Consider the following 14,626-nt stretch of genomic DNA (forward strand, 5'->3'; position numbering starts at 1 on the left):
CGGTTATTCTGAAAGATGATATAAAACCAAAGTTTACTTTTATTGGGATTGAAGTTGAAGATGATATTTTGAAGCCGAAGAACGAGTATCTTGGATTGTTCGAAAACTGCTGATATTCGAGCGGCTACGATTGATATTTCCTAAGCCGGGTTTGAAGGATCTTGCAATTGATATTTTGGGGCTTTACATGAAGAAGCTGAAGCATGTGTGTATAAGCAACTGAGAGGCTAGAGAGTTGAATGAAAATCAACTCGAGTACGCATGTGTCGATGCTTATGCTTCGTACAAGGTCGGTCGCAGGGTTTTACTTTAAAATGAAATAAGTTAATGGTGGTTTTTTGTTTCTTTTGGATTATTTGAACTATGTACGCTTTTCGTTTCGGTTTCGATTTCAGCCTATGAACGCTACATGAGATTAAAAAACAAGTTTAACCCCCAACAATTCACATTTTCTCAGTTTGGTTTTAGGTTTTGAACAATCTGCCATAAATCCGACTTGAAGTCAGCCAACTTATATAGATTATGTTTTCTTTGTCTATATGCATCTTCCCTTTGTCTCTTGTAGCTTCAAATTATGCAATGTCAGAATTTTAACTGAGAATTAAACACCTACAAGTCTAGACCTAATATTGAAAAAAAAAAAAAGAACTGAAAAGATATGAAAAAAACCATTTGAAATTCTACCATTCCATGCGTTAGAAAAATGCAACTTTTGTAAGTCAGACTCATGGCTTCTCGAACACCAATTAAGATTGTAGGCTTATAAAATTGATTAGGCAAAACAGTGCAAAATGTCGTTGTCGTTCAATTTTCGAACTGACCTAGAAACTACTAAGGTAAGAGTTACGACCATTCATTAATTACATATTTTCCATATATGTTGTAAGTGTTAATTTTATCTACGATTACCGTTAAATTGTTTCTGGTGGTTGGAACTCTAAGAACGTGCAAATTGAACTATGTATACCAAGGTTTCATAACTAAGTAATTTAGCTCGGCCTTATTAGTCTTATATTTCTGTGAGTCAGAATTTAATATTTTGATTCCTACCACACCTCCAACATAGCTAAATTCTTATATCTGTAGCCATCCATTTGCCAGTGTGAATATTCAATTACCCAATCAAATATTGCATAACTACTGAAATTAGTAGTGTACATATTCTGAGATTTCAACATTGTATAATAGATTTTTTAAAGCCATTTGTAACAGACATCATAAGTTGGGACACCCGCCTTTCAACGCACGGATATTCCCACTGGTAACTCAATAAGTTAAAAGCAAGGGCGCAGGATTTAAGGGGCAGGGAAGGGCGCCCGACCCCCTGAATTTTTCGGTCCGTAGTGTTATATATGTACGTTTCGTATATGATTTTGTAGGTATACACGTTTTCGACCCCCCCCCCCCCCCGGTTTTATAAAAAATAGCTATATACGTTTTCGACCCCCTGGTTTTAATTTTTTTTATTTATATAGCCAATATAAAATATTTAATTAGCCCAAATCATTATATTTGGTAGAATACTAACCCAAATCAAATCATTATATAGCCCAACTTAAAAGCCCACCCTATCCAAAAAAACTCAAATTCGTTTACTTTGAATCTTTCTGTAACTATGTCTAATTTTATTTATTTAATCTTATTGTGATTTGATTTAGAAAGAAATTAGAGTTTGAAATTTAGGGTGATTTGTTAACTTGTTTTGTTATTAGATTATGCTATGAGAAAGAATAAAATGATAACTTCTTTTTTAATGTTTGAGAACGTTTTTTTATTTCTCGGCCTGAATCGAATCACTGACGTCCGACTCGAACATCCACCTCAAAACTACGCGACAAGAATTTTTTTAGGTCCGTTACCTTTCGACCCCCCGAACTTTTTTTCAAGTTTCGCCACCGGTTAAAAATACCTCCTAAATAAGCTAACCCAAACACCCCCTAGACTCTTCACCAGAATCGTATCGTAGATTTCAAACACCCCCAAGGCCTGGCCTGGCCTGGGGATAGGTAATTTAGGGTTTATAGATTCTTCTTCTTGTTCTTCATGTCTTGCAATTCCAGAGTCTGTTTTGATTTCAAGATTCGTTGATTATTATTAGTCCCGCTGATTCGGCTTGGGTTTTGATTAGAGATTGTGAGGCTGATTTAACAGAAAAATTTCCATATACCGAAATCTTTTACTTCAATGTCGTTGGCAGGCCCCGAAGATCTCTATCTCTCTTGTATTTTTCTCCAATAACGTATGTTCATATTTTTTTATAATATCATCACAAAGATTGGTGTCAAGTCATTCTGTTATTAGTCAGCTCAGCTGAACAAAGTTTAGGCAATAACATGCTACCAATACAAGTCAGTCGGTTGTTTTACCATTTCCAAAGATGAATCTCTTGATGTTTGTATCGGTTCGTGCTTTACTATAAGGCGTTCCGTCTAACTCTGTTGAGCGCTTTTAGTAGTAAAAATGTTGAGAAGTTGGTTTTGAAGGTGCGTGTGAAAGAGTAATTGTTTTATTGTGATATCCCACTAGGTTTATATGTAATCTGTGGCAGTGGCAGGTGAGAATGTTGTTTTAATTGGCGACCTGATAAGACTTTCTTCATTTCACCTTTTGTTTCATGTTGATAGATTAATAACTCTTTTTTTTTTTTTTTCTGATAATGCTTGCTTAGGAACTGGAGAAGGAAGAACTTCCCCCTCCTCATATGACTCGGGTTTCCGAAGCTGAGATAAAAAAGGGTAATTAATTTTAAAAACTCTACGTACCTTCTTATGCTTTGTTTAAGTGTATGATAACCAACAACACATATCTTCTTTGTCCCATTATTTCTTTGCTTTTTTGGGGGGATAAAATGTGTGGAAGTCTAACAACTTTTTTATTGAGGCCAAACATATACTGAATACTTACCGACGTATGTATCTTGTTTCATATCATTTGACGGAAAAGAAGCCAGGTAGCAAAAAATCGAAAATGCTCGTTTGATGAGGTGTGAACATGTTTGTTATTGGTTAAAGCTGTTGTCTTTTCAATAAAACTAAGGGCATTTTCGGCATCTGGTTTGTTTTTGCACTTGTTGAAACCTGATTCATACTTGGTTGAGGACTTGAGGTAGTTAAAAATTAAACATATATATGGGTAGCCTTAGTGATAAGAGTTGAATACTTTCACATATTCTATCTCTTTGTTATTTTTTCTTTTTATTTTGTGAATATTTCTTTCCGGGAATATTTTTGACAGACAGAGAGAGATAAAGGAGTAGTTGAGTGAAGTTAAATCAACAACCCCATTGAAAAAGATGAAATTGTTATCATAAAATACAAGATATTTTTTATGGATTACTAGCCATACAAAAATAAATAAATAAATAAAAAAGAAAACTAGCCTTAAAAAACAAAACACAGTTGTTACGCCTGTGACTCCTAGCAACTATGTTTTGTAGCATATTCTAGTAGCACGTGTATAATATGGTTTCTTTTGCTGATGAACATCACATGTGACCCCCTTCCAGATTTTTGTTTTTGTAGGGCATCTCATTTCATTTCATTTCTTTTTATAAAAATTCAACAACCTTTACCTCCAGCAACCATATGATTACACCACATACAAACCAAAATTAAAACACACCACAATCTAGTTCTCTTTAAAAAAATATAGAAATAGTTGTGGTAAAACTGACATATCCTTTAATTTGGTAAGAAATGAATATGAAAATTGAATATGACAGGCTTAGAAGGTGGAGAGGGATGCTACGGGTACAATGAGTAGAAAAAGGATGGAATTTCTGGATATGGACTAAATCTGGTTCTCTGTACTAATGTCATGAGTAGATATTGTTTGTGTTATCATTGTGTTTTGCCAGAATCCAAATGCTCTTTTCTTTTTATCTAACGCCCCAGCCACATCAGCCCTTTAACACTCCAAACTCCAAACGAGTGGCGTAACAGGTGTGAGAGGAGAGGTGGGTGTGTGGACCCCCTATGGGCCAATGAAATGTTGAGGGACGCCAAATCACACTGTATCGCATTGTTTTTGTCATAAAATCAGCTTCGTTTGCGTTTTCTTTAAATGGGCAACCCACCTTACCTGCTACTTCTACTGTGCTAACACAACCTCCAACTTCCATGAACAGAAGCTCTAAAACACAAAAATAAAGAGAGAAAACAAAAGCTCTAAAACACACAAAGAAAGAAGGTGATGATGGTGTGGGACAGTAAAGAAGTTAACGTGTTTTTTTCATTGTAAAACATCCATTTTTTTCAACAAAATAATGCTATTTATTATTATTATTATTATTATTATTATTATTATTATTATTATTATTATTATTATTATTATTATTATTATTATTATTATTATTATTATTATTATTATTATTATTATTTTACAAACAAACACACACAACCTCTAATTTTACCTCAAATTTACATATTTGTTCATCATGAGACTTGAAACGCTTAACATCACATGAAGTAGCATCTTTTCTTCGCACCTTTGGATAAGAATGCTGTTTGGCATACTTTAAATTGGGTTGGGTGGATACTAAGAATTTATGTCGACATATTCAAATCATCTTAAAAAACTGTTTATAAATTTTTGAGTCAACACTTGTGATCGTTGCCAGGAAATTTATGGAAAAAATGGTTTGGTCTTTGAATTTGATAGCTTTCTCCGTCCATGGCTGCGCCCTTGTTGCAATTTGTGGGACTGCACCTTCAAAACTGTGGCCCCGTTAAATATTGATTTCTCTTTATAATAGATTGATGATAAATTGTTTTATTCGATTATAATTTTTTTTTAGTGTGGTAATAGAGTGGAAATGTATTTGTAAGTATGGGTGTAGGACAAAAAAAATGAGTGTTTTTAAGAATTGTTGGATTGTGACGTGGAAGCTGAGAGGACACATCTATGGGTGTTTTTTATTTCCTTGTTTTGGGGTATACAACGCTCTATGGGCATGTTTGGCTAAGCTTTTTCAACCCAACTTATGACTTATTGACTTAATCAAAAAGCTAAAAATGAGTTTTAGTGTTTGACAAACTTAAAAGTCCTTTTCAAAATGACTTTTTGAAAAGGAGAAAAAGTTATCAAAAAGTCATTTTTTGAGAAGTTAGGGACTTGTGACTTTTTGATCAGCTTATAACTTTTCAAAGACCAAATTACCAGATACCCCTGATTTAACACTCCTTATATTTGTTGACTTATGAAAGAATGTCCCTTTTAGTCATTTTACATCAACAAGCTAAGCCAAACACTTTTTAGAAAACAACTTATTGACTTATTGGTTTTTCCCACCCCAGAAGTTAATACAAACACTTTTTTAAAAACTCATTTTCAAAAATTCATAAGTCAATAAGTCCTTTTCACAAAAAGTCCTTTTTAGGTAAAATAAGCTTAGCCAAACATGTCCTATGTATCCTCTTAACGTTTTTGCTAAGTGTGTGTGGTGTGGTGTGTAGTTGCAGGTTGCCAATCCACCTTTGATATTAGTACATATTAGTACAAAGTCTCTAGACAATTAGAAGGCAGAGAAATAGCTTGTCTATTAGACCTTTCGTAATGGGCGTGATTACCCCATTCCACGCCCCCTAATCCCTATCACGCCCACACACCGCCCTCTCCCTCGTAAATTCCCCCTTTGCATGACTCTTAGTTTGATTCACACCTTCATCACACATTTCTACACTATTCACCTCCTCTATTGGTTGGTTTTGTTTGATTCACCCAATTACACCCATTTTTTGCTTCAAATACTTTGTTGATATGGCCTTCACATGGCGGAAAACATCCCCAGCTATGAGGATGAACCACTACGGATGGTCTTAGGGTGTTAAACAAAAATTAACATAACAAAACATATCTAAGCATAATAACCACTAACAAAATCTTAACACTATATTATGTATACGATGCTGGTATATACGGCCCCTTATAAGTTATAAAACATTCGGAGGACCGCTAAACCGACAAAAATAAATAGTATATATTCAAATCGATTGGCTTGATTCAATTTGGGTTTGAGTAGTTTTGTTACTTATGAACACTCTCTTCTGTGAATGGTTAACTTTACTGATCTTTAAGTACAAGTCTACCTTTGCCAGATCGGCATGTATGATGCGGTGGGTAATTGAGGAGTTGCAGTTCCGTTGAGAGCGTGACGGTCTAATCCCCGACTGCTCTCACTGCCTCGACAATATGCAGATCAACCTGCGACACCCAGGGGCGGACTGTCACACCCCTATTTTCCACGTGTCACCGGTGGGCCCGGTGGGGAGTATCGTGACATAGTTGATATCATCATAGTCAAACAACACAAATTTAAAATGCACAGCGGAAGCAAAAAAGATAGATTTATTTCAACCGAATAAATATTGTAATATTAAGTATCACAAACAGTTGAAATAGATCCACAGGCGGATCAAAAGAAAAAGGAAACTTGTTCAACATATTTATTTGCATCCAAGCTTATTACACGTAGTACCTGCACTTAATCTTTTTGGGAAAATGCGTCAGTTTACACTGGTAAATACAATTTAACTGACTCATTTTGAAAAGGTTTAAAATTGATTTGAGTGCACATGGCACAAAAAGATTTTTATAACTTGGGATAGTTATTTGAATATAAACTTGTAAAAGATTTACATGTTTCTTATGTGTCCAGTAGCCCGGGTCTACACCGGGTTAAAGATCAATAGACACACCACATGATATAACCCCGCAGCGGTTTAACCCAAAACCGGCGGTTATACCTTAATATTTATGCACAACGGGTGTACGCCTACACCCGTATGCTTAGGTCGTGGACATTTCGTAAAATGATGCCAAGGATATCCGAGACATGGTCATTAACCCCCCAAAGGCTTTAAGCAAACATAACAATTTTAACGGGTCATTTCAATGATTTAACCTACATTTGATTAAAGATTCAATGCCCGACCAAGCGGTATTTTATATACCGTACCCCAAACCCGTATAGGGAAAATAAGTTAAAAGTATTTACCTGAGCAAGTATAGTCACAATAAGCAAGTGCAAATATCTTTTACTGGATCTCCTATTCTGGAACGAAGGTTTATAATAACCTATTAGAATCTTAACGGGTCTTTAATTTAGCCTAAGCTTAGACCGGTTAGTTTTAAAGAAAGAATACGGTTCAAACGCATAATAAAGCGAAGACCGGTTTAGAATGTGGTTTTGACCCGACAAGCTTGCATGCTTGTTTAATATGGGTAACTTAAACACATTCTGGATTTTGAGACAAAGACGGTATGGTTTGACCCGTTACGGCTAATATACGTAAACTAGTTACATAAGCCGATCCAAACGCGAAAAGTGCGTAACGAGTAACCATATGAATCATATACAAGTTCCCTAAGTTAATATGCACTAAATATGTTGTGACATCAGTAAGATATCTCCTATTATGCCCAAAATGATTTAAAACTCAAACTATGCCTCATAAGGGCATTTTGGTCTTTTTAAAGGGTATAAAAGAGTTTAATTAGTAACCTGAGTTACAGGTCTGAATAAACCAGTAATTATACTCATTTTAATGGGTTATAACAGTAGGGTATCATATATATGTGAAATTTATTAATTATAACCATACTCTGCACCGAAGGGGCATTTTGGTAATTTCACATAAGCCTAAAAGGTCAAAACTGGAAATCTGAGTTTAAAACCTTTGTTTACTGTTATAATATAAAATTTACTGAATATATAAGTAGGTATCAAACTTTATATATATAAACTAGTTTTGATACATACTATGTCGTTAAAACGCTTAAAAAGGCGATTTAGAGCCATTTCCGGGTTTTGTATAGAAAGCTGATATTTTTAATATTCCAGAAGGCTCAAAATAATTTATTTAACATATTGAATCAGTAGAAAAAGGTTTGAGGCCAAAAGGATTTATAAAACTCATTTTATAGCCCAAAAGGGCAAAACCGGCAATAACCGAACTAAGCTTAGAACTCTAAGTTATGCTCAGCCTAAAAATAAATAAAAATCTCCAAAAATCCCAAAATATTATTTTATATCAGTAGGTAAAAAGTTTGATATTAAAATTTGGGTTTAGATAGGCTATATGCTAATTACGCCATTTAATTACTAAGAAGGCTTCTAATTACGCTAATGAGCATAACTCTAAATCTAGACCTCAAACTGATGCCAAATTTTAGGTACAAGTTTATAAATCAGTAATTAAGGTGTCTACTCTTTTATATTTTCAATAATCATAATTTAAGGTGAAAAGGGCATAATAGTGAACATTTTGGCAATTAACGGAAACTTGCATAATAATCGGATATCTAATGAACCAGGTTGTATAATCACAGAGGGTTATACTAACATGTAACTAGGTCCAAAAGAAGCTCTAAGGCAATCCTAAACTAGGCTTAAACGGGTCAGAACTGAAAGTCAAAGCATAAGTCAAACTATGCGACTTTCGGTTCCAAACCGAGCCTAAACTGAAAATTGTCGAGTTGAACATGTTTAGACATGTTCTTATATTAATTACCAAGTTATATTAATGATAAAACAGGTTACATGGATCCTACATTGCTAATTATGTATTAATTTGAAATAAAGCTTTCTGTTGACTTTTTTTAATTAGCTTTGACCCGACAATTGACATAGTTAGAGTGGGAATCAGAGAGTACCCTTTTAAGGGTTTGATACCCACATAATTACCTACTTATAGGTATTTTAAATTCGAGATTTGACTGGATAATTATTGAGTAATCTCGAAGTCAAACCTTAATTACGACGGTTTGACTTTTAGCTAATTAACTAAGCTAAACTGAATTAAAGGAGGTTAAGGACACTTACAAGAGTCCTAATTATGCTTAGGGATCCTAGGAGAAGGTGGTTGTTGTCCAGAGAGCTCCAAAGATTAAATGAAATGAGCTTGAATGAAGTAATTAAAATGTTACAACTTCACTTCCTTATATAGTGAACAAAATGACACAAGATCATGCCAAAGTAGTCTACTAATGTTGCATGATCATCCCATGTGTCCCTACGTTGCTATATTCCAGTTACCAAGTCCCTGATTTCAAAAACCACACTACTAAGGCGGTGCAACACGCTGAACAGGCAGCTGTCCAAAACCTGCTGCCAGCGACAAAGTTACGGACCGTAAGCTGAAGCCTTTGAGGTTCGTAAGCACCTACTTGCGGACAGTAAGCCTATACGGATACGGTCCGTAATCGACCCTGGTCTGATGCGCCCAGGTATGCCTCTTGCGGACCGTAAGCTTGGACCCTTACTGTCCGTAACCGATGGTCTGAGGACAAAAATTTTGCAACTTTCAAGTCTTGACCATGCAACTCTTACAAGTCCGAATCTCATGCTATCCTTTTCAGTTGAGGTTCCCTTTGCTCAGCCCTTGCATGCTTTGCATGCACTTACACCACTTTGGCTCTATGTGTAAGGTTTTTGAAGTGTAGGAAAATCAAGAATTCACCTTTGGATTCTTATGGAGGTTGGCCATGCCTTATTAAACTAAATTCAACTTTTTTTAAACAAGAATTAAATCAGGATTTTGTAGTAACATTTTTAAAGAACCCAATTTCCATATAAGAATGGAATTTATCTATTTAGGAACAACCGGTTAACATATTAGATGTTTATCATAACGATTTAAGGATCTTGGGATTTATAACTTGGGTCGCTCAGAGGTATTTTAATAACATGTCACCCTTCATAAATCCTACCATACATCTTTTATTTGATCCGGGTTCCTGACACGTTTGTCTTACATGACACGTGTCTTTATTTTATTAGGTATGATTTTACGAGGTGTTACATCCTCACCCCCTTAAAAGAAATCTCGATCTCGAGATTTACTGAAACAATTGAGGGTATTTTTCTTTCATTGTGGACTCTAACTCCCACGTATATTCGGGACCTCTACGGGCATCCCATTTGACCTTTACAATAGGTACATGCTTCCTCCGAAGCTTCTTAACCTGTCGATCCTCAATCGACAAAGGTTTTTCCACAAATTTCAAGCTCTCATCTATGTGCACATCTGTGTGTGGTATGACTAGAGATTCATCAGCTAGACATTTCTTCAGATTGCAGACGTGGAATACATTGTGAATACCACTGAGCTCTTCAGGTAAGTTTAACTTATAAGCCATTGTTCCTACACATTCGATGATCTCGAATGGTCCTATATATCTTGGGCTTAACTTACCTTTCTTGCCAAATCGCATCACCCCTTTCCAGGGTGATACCTTAAGCAGAACTTTATCACCAACCTCAAACTTCAGAGGTTTTCGCCTTTTATCCGCATAGCTTTTCTGCCTATCCCTGGCAGCTTTCAGGCAGTCACGAATCTAGACAATCTTGTCCGTCGTTTCAAAGACTAGGTCAGGACCTGATAACTGAGCTTCTCCTACTTCAGCCCAACAAATAGGCGTTCTGCATTTTCTACCATATAATGCCTCAAAAGGCGCAGCCTGAATGCTGGTATGATAGCTATTATTGTAGGAGAACTCGACCAATGGTAGGTGCTTATCCCAACTGCCACCTAGATCAATCACACATGCACGTAGCATGTCTTCCAAAGTTTGGATGGTACGCTCACTCTGTCCGTCCGTCTGAGGGTGGTAAGTTGTACTGAAATTTAAGCGCGTGCCCAAAGACTGCTGGAAACTTTTCCAAAAATGTGACGTGTATCTGGTATCTCTGTCAGAGATAATAGCCACTGGTACTCCATGCAGAGATACAATCTTATCAACATACAGTTGGGCTAACATGTCAGAACTATAAGTTTCCTTAATAGGTAGGAAATGTGCTGACTTAGTCAGTCTATCTACTATCACCCATATAGTATCATTTCCTTTCTTTGTCTTAGGCAACTTGGTGATGGAATCCACTGTCACCATTTCCCATTTCCAAGTGGGAATTTCAGGCTGTTGTAGCAAACCTGACGGCTTCTGATGTTCAGCTTTAACTTGCGCACACGTCTAACATTTAGCTACATAGGCAGCTATAGACTTCTTCAAGCCTATCCACCAATAGTTTGCCTTTAATTCCTGATACATCTTATCAGCTCCAGGATGAACGGAATATTTGGAACTGTGGGCTTCCTGAAGGATGACATCCCGAAGTCCTCCATAAACAGGAACCCATATCCTTCCATTTAATCTCAGGATTCCGTCTTTGCCATAGGATAACTGTTCTTCAGTTACTCCTAACTTTTCATCGGGATAGTTAGCTTCCAACACAGCTTCCTTCTGTGCAGCTAACAACCTTTCATTTAAACTGTTTTTGATCTCAATGCTCTTGGCATTGATTCTTATTAGCTTCACTCTTTCCTTTCTACTCAAGGCATCTGCGACTACATTGGCCTTGCCCGGATGGTATCTTATTTCACAGTCATAATCATTTAAAGTTTCCATCCAACGTCGCTGCCTCATGTTTAAATCCTTCTGATTAAACAGATGCTGAAGGCTTTTGTGATCAGAATAGATCACACATTTAGTTCCATACAGATAATGCCTCCACAGTTTTAGTGTGAATACAACGGCACCCAGCTCCAAGTCATGGGTGGTGTAGTTCTTCTCGTGCACCTTTAACTGTCGTGAAGCATAGGCAATGACCTTGCCTTTTTGCATAAGCACACACCCCATCCCGGTGTGTGATGCATCACAATATACTACAAACTCATCAATTCCTTCAGGTAACGTCAGCACTGGAGCGTTGCTCAACTTCTGCTTCAAAACATCAAAGGATTCTTGCTGCTTAGGCCCCCAATCAAACTTGTTATTCTTTTGGGTGAGAAGAGTCAAGGGTGCTACAATTCTTGAGAAGTTTTCGATGAATCGTCTGTAGTATCCTGATAGTCCTAAGAAACTGCGAATCTCCGTAGGCGTCTTCGACTCTTGCCAGTTCATGATAGCTTCAATCTTAGCGGGATCGACTTGGATACCACGCTCACTAACAACATGTCCAAGAAATTGGACTTCTCGAAGCCAGAATTCACACTTAGAAAATTTGGCATAGAGCTTTTCTTGATGGAGCAGTTTCAGAATACAATGGAGATGCTTCTCGTGGTCAGCTTGGCTCTTTGAGTAAATGAGGATGTCATCGATGAAGACGATGACGAGTTTATCCAGATAAGGCTTGCAGACTCGATTCCTGAGATCTATGAATGCGGCAGGTGCATTTGTGAGCCCAAAAGGCATCACTAGGAACTCGTAATGTCCATAACGAGTCCTAAATGCAGTTTTGTGCACATCTTCATCTTTGACCTTCAATTGATGATAGCCTGACCTCAGATCAATCTCGGAGAAATAGCTTGCTCCTTGAAGCTGATCGAACAGATCGTCGATCCTGGGCAAAGGATACCTATTCTTGATAGTGACCTTATTAAGCTCACGGTAATCGATACATAAACGCATCGACCCATCTTTCTTCTTGACAAACAAGATTGGCGCTCCCCATAGAGATGAGCTTGGTCTAATGAAACCTTTGGCTAGCAAATCATCTAACTGCGTCCTTAATTCCTTCATCTCTGTTGGTGCCAACCTATAAGGTGCTCTTACAATAGGCGCTGCTCCTAGGATGACGACGATTCTGAACTCTACTTGTCTATCTGGTGGCAAACCAGGTAGTTCTTCCAGGAAAACTTCGGGGTATTCAGAAATGACTGGAATATCTTCAATCTTGGGCTTCTGTTCATCAATGGTCACTTGTGCCATATAAATGACACAACCCTTCTTCAAACACCTAGATGCCTTGAGCATAGACGCATGCTCAGGCAGTCCATGCTGGGTATCTCCTTGAATGGTAAGTGGCTCACCAGACGGAGTCTTGATCACCACCTGCTTCTTGTTGCATACAATCTGGGCTTGGTTATGCGATAACCAATCCATGCCTATCACTATATCGAAACCGGCTACATTAAACGGAAGTAAGGACAAAGGAAAAGAGTGGTTCCTAATGGATATGAAATATCCATCTAAAATGGTTGATGCGGTTTCTATGGTTCCATCAGCTAATTCCACTTCATACTTCACACTTAAAGGCTTTAACAAGCATTCTTAATAACTCACAAAACTTATTATCTGTAAAAGATTTATCTGCTCCTGAATCAAATAATACTCTTGCGTAGACATCATTAATAAGAAAAGTACCTGTTATGACATTATCATTCTGGATCTCCTCCTGTGCGTTCATCTGAAAGACCCTGGCATTGGTCTTCTCTCCTTCATCAGCTTTCTTTGCAGCTTATGGGCAATTTGTCTTAATATGCCCTTTTTCATTGCAACTGTAGCAAGTTGCATCCTTCAGTTTCTTGCACTCTAGGGTCTTATACTCAGTTGATTTGCAAATCCCACATGGCCTTGGCTGAGATTGGGATTTTGAGTCATATCTGCACTTCCCAAAATGGTGCTTCTTGCAAACCTTACACTTGGGCTTGTCTCCAGATTGATGCCCATCCTTCTTAGATTCAGACCCCTTCTTGTGGTCATTGTTTCCTCTGTGCTTCTTGCCTGTGCGTCATGAGTTGTCATCCTCACGTTTCCTCTTCTCGGCATCCGTGTTCCTCAGCGATCTTTGCCTGACCGCGTCTGATGTGCGTTAGGTGTAATATAATTTAGGTGTATATTTTAAGCCCTTTTTACACTTTTTAGCCAAGTTTTAAATTTATAAAACACGATATTTACTAACACTAAACACACATATGGGCAAGTGCACCCATCGTGGACGTAGTATAGTGTTGGTAAGATACCGAGGTCGTCCAAGGACACAAGTGCTTTTAGTACCGGTTTCTCCTCAACGTCTAATCAAATCAAAATGTTAGAAAAAAGGTTTTTAAACTAAGAAAAATAAAACTAACTAAAATACTGAAAAATAAAATAAAATAAAAAACAGATAGACAAGATGAATCACTTGGATCCGACTCGTGTGTAGTGTAACCTTTGATTATTTTCGCACTTTTGCACTTATTTAAGAGATTATCTTAGTTATTGTAGTAGGCCCCTCTTTTGAAGGCGACGTTACCCTCAACCCAGTAGTTTGAGTCAGCAAGGATACAATCCTAAAGGGTCGGATTATTGAAAGATAATTAATTAAGTTATTAATGCATAATGTGGTAGGCCCCTCTTTTGAAGGCGACGTTACCCTCAGCTAAGTAGTCTGACTCAGCAGGGATACAGTCCTAAGTAGCTGGGTTAAAGTTTTAATAGTAGTTTAACTTATGAGGGGATCAAAGAGTTTAGACCCCCGCCATCCAATACCTTTGGGTATTGAAGGAGGTCCTACTAAATTTGACCCAGGTCCTTTGCAGGATCTATACACTGAACAACGGCAAGACTCTTACCAAACCGTTCCCTTAACCCCTGACCAGGTAGCCAACATACCTCCATATAGACCGTGGAGATATCAATGGTGAAAATCTTTTATTTTATATAGACAGTAAAATAATGCCAAGACACCACGGACAAACGATAAGGAAGAATCACCTTCAACATAAGAAACTAGTAATTAAAGTCATTAATACAAAACCAATTAAAAAGTGCAAAAGATTAAAAATAAAAAGTATTACACTTAACACTTGTCTTCACCAAGTGATGTAAGAGACTTAGGCAAACATGGCCTTTGATTGTCAAGAACTCT

The 14,626-nt window shown here is 37.1% G+C and overlaps 1 long non-coding RNA gene across 1 annotated transcript; it reads left to right on the forward strand.

The window, feature by feature from the left end:
• Window positions 1–1,936: 1,936 nt before the first annotated feature.
• On the forward strand, window positions 1,937–3,880 carry LOC110913062. Its single transcript, XR_002578352.2, has 3 exons — window positions 1,937–2,554; window positions 2,669–2,735; window positions 3,722–3,880. It is a non-coding gene; the product is annotated as an uncharacterized LOC110913062 (long non-coding RNA).
• Window positions 3,881–14,626: the final 10,746 nt, after the last annotated feature.

This window comes from Helianthus annuus, chromosome 15, assembly GCF_002127325.2.
Source record: "Helianthus annuus cultivar XRQ/B chromosome 15, HanXRQr2.0-SUNRISE, whole genome shotgun sequence".
In the NCBI taxonomy this organism is placed as follows: Eukaryota; Viridiplantae; Streptophyta; class Magnoliopsida; order Asterales; family Asteraceae; genus Helianthus; species Helianthus annuus.